The 3,104-nt window shown below is 47.1% G+C and overlaps 1 pseudogene; it reads left to right on the plus strand.

Moving 5' to 3' along the window:
• Window positions 1–258: 258 nt before the first annotated feature.
• LOC103610158 lies at window positions 259–1,188 on the plus strand (annotated as a pseudogene).
• Window positions 1,189–3,104: the final 1,916 nt, after the last annotated feature.

Genomic DNA, 3,104 nt, shown 5'->3' on the forward strand with positions numbered 1-3,104 from the left:
TTTTTAGTTCCATTTATGAGGAGTACTTTGATTTGGCACTTTTCTTACCTTACACAGAAGGGAAGTGCTCTGACCCCACGTATGTGCATGTGCCTGTCCTACTGTAGGCACCCCCTGAGTGATGGATGCTTGCTGGGAGAGTAATATTTTTTTTTTTAAATTCATCAGCCGTAGGTTGGAGGCAACAGCTGGAAATGGCTCTTTCCATTCAAGGTTGTAGGAAACTCGGGAGAGTTTCCTGTGACAGGCCCAAGTGAGATGGGAGAAATAACATCTTTGTCCGTTCTGTCTGCCTTTGTACAGATGAGACTGATCGTGGGGTTGACCAGCAAGATGGAAAGAACCATGCCAGTTCCCCTGGGTGCGAGGAGAGTGACGCCGGGAAAGAGGAGCTGCTGAAGATGAGACTGCCCACTCGCTCGGACATGATATGTGGCTACGCCTGCCTCAAAGGTACTGCGAGATCTCTTAGACTGGCCTTTTTCATGCTGGGCTTCTGACTGGGGAGCAAGTCGAGTCTGGGAAATCCAGCTGTGGGAGGGTACCCATGATCTTCACACTGTGCTTAATGGTGTTTGGTCGTAGGGACTGCCGCCATGCGGAACACAAAACGGGGTTCCTGGTACATTGAGGCCCTCACTCGAGTGTTCTCTGAGAGGGCATGTGACATGCACGTGGCTGACATGCTGGTTAAGGTAAGTTGGCTCAGACTGGCTCCACGGACCTTTGCATGTCCGCCGTGTTCTGCTTTCCTCTGCCTGCACACTGTTTTCAACTCTTTCCCCTTCCCACTGTGCTGTCATGAAAGCATGAGTTTCTCAGACTTGAGACCATTGGTTCTGCCTTTCCAGGTGAATGCCCTTATCAAGGAGCGTGAAGGCTACGCCCCTGGCACAGAGTTCCACCGGTGCAAGGAGATGTCGGAGTACTGTAGCACTCTGTGCCGTCACCTCTACCTGTTCCCAGGACACCCTCCCACGTGATGCCGCCTCCCCATCATCTATGCCAGGTGGAGGCCACTGGACCACAGGAGGTGTGCTAGAGCCTTTTCTCTTCAGGATACACGGTTTCTGTTCTTCCCTCAGGGACATGGAATCCCAGACTTGTTTCCTGTGCCCATCATCTCCGCCTTTGAATATGGGACTCCAGGCCAGCTCCTTCTATGTGAAGCTCTCTGCCAGTAGAGCCGGCTCTCTCAGGGACATGGAATCCCAGACTTGTTTCCTGTGCCCATCATCTCCACCTATGAATATGGGACTCCAGGCCAGCTCCTTCTATGTGAAGCTCTCTGCCAGTAGAGCCGGCTCTGGCTGGACTTGCTTCCAGGAATGTTTGGGTTATAGTTGAAGAGCCTCCCAAGTGACGTCATGAGCACAGCGTTGTCATAGGAAGAGGGCAAGTGGGTTCCTCGATGTTTGTGTTCAATCCTTGCCCCCAGGGCTTTTGTAGGTGGCACTTCAGTAATTCCTTTTATTACATTAGTTAAGATATCTCAGAGATCATCTCCTGTCTTTTTTCTTTCTTTCATATCCCAGACCCCATTTGTCCCAGAGTGAGCATTTGGAAGATGTCCAGATTTAACATAGGTATTTTTCACTTGGCCTTGAAGAGGCAGACTTGACTAGAGACACACCCCACTGCTGTGTGCCTTTCAGTACTACAGGGCCATCCAGAGGAAGGGCAGTCCTCTCAGCTCCACTCTTGATTCCTTTGGGCTCGAGGCATGCAGCTTTCCAGCAGATGTTGGGGTGTGGATGTCTTGTGTCTGCACCTTATTGGTCTTTGCCCATGGAAGTCCCAAAGATCTTTGGATGGTTGTTTTTCCTCTGAGCTTTGTTACTGAAGTGAGCTTTGCGGGGCATGTCTGCAGAAGGTGGGGAAGAGCCCCATGTATCCTCAGACTCTGACCAGTCACCACATCTTTTTTCTTCCTTTAAAATGTCTCTTTCTCTCCCTTGCTATTCTCCCTTCCATTCAGTTAAATGTACTTTATATCTAGATTTCTAGAAAAGCTGTTCATCCTGTTTATTGCTGCCACCAAATCTGTCTAAAATGCTACTACGCTGGATCATTTGGCTGCACAAGGATGTAACTAGTACCTTATTACTGCTTTTTGCTTCAGTGTTAAACTCCTCTTTGCTTTTATGTGACCTTATCTCCCTTCTCTCTATTTCTCTCTGTCTCAGTGAGGCTGCTGCCATCTGTGTTGTTACTCCTTCAATCTGGAAGCCCTCTTTATCTCTGCCTATGTGAAATGTCTCTGTTCTTTAAGGCCTTTTTTGTTTCCATTCTTTCCCCCTTCAGTCTATTTTCTACATAACAGAGTAGTTTTGGGTATTTGGTTTTTAAATCTGATCACGTCACTCCTCTGCTTGGAACCCTTTGGCTTCCTATTATACTTTATATGAAATCCGAACTCCTTACCTTGGTTTATGAGATCTTGCTTTCCTTTTGAACTTCATTAAATGGTGATTTCTTGTGCAGCTTCAACCCCGGTGACCTTCTTTCAGTTTCCCAAACATTTTGGGCCTCTTTCCTGCACCGGTGACCTTTCAGTTTCCCAAACATTTTGGGCCTCTTTCCTGCCTACTTCCTGGGCCTTCTGAACTCTCCCGGTGACCTTCTTTCAGTTTCCCAAACATTTTGGGCCTCTTTCCTGCCTACTTCCTGGGCCTTCTGAACTCTCCCCCCACCAGTCTTGGCTTGAGTGGCACCTTTCTTCTTCAAGCATTGGTCAAATGCCACCTTCTCGTGGAGGCCTGCCCAGGCCATTCTGTCTCTATAAACAGTCTTCTCTTGTGTTCCTTTATTACTACATCCTGTTTAGTTTCTTCATTGCACTTTCCGCAATTTATAATTATGTTTCCTTGCTTTACTCATTTATTTCTCTCTCTCCTACCTAGGCTGTAAGGCAGAGAGCAGAAACCTTTTCTCTTTTTATTCAGTTGTATGTACCCAATCCCTGACACATAATAGGTCTTCAATAAATGTTTGTTGAAGGAAGGAAAGAAGGAAGCAAAGCAAGTCAGCCCTAGCTAGAATCTTACTTTTTAACAAAATTTCCCTATTGACAATATACACAGTTAAGTATTTGTACTCTGTTT

Source organism: Galeopterus variegatus, unplaced genomic scaffold (assembly GCF_000696425.1).
Source record: "Galeopterus variegatus unplaced genomic scaffold, G_variegatus-3.0.2 Scaffold10681, whole genome shotgun sequence".
Taxonomy (NCBI): Eukaryota; Metazoa; Chordata; class Mammalia; order Dermoptera; family Cynocephalidae; genus Galeopterus; species Galeopterus variegatus.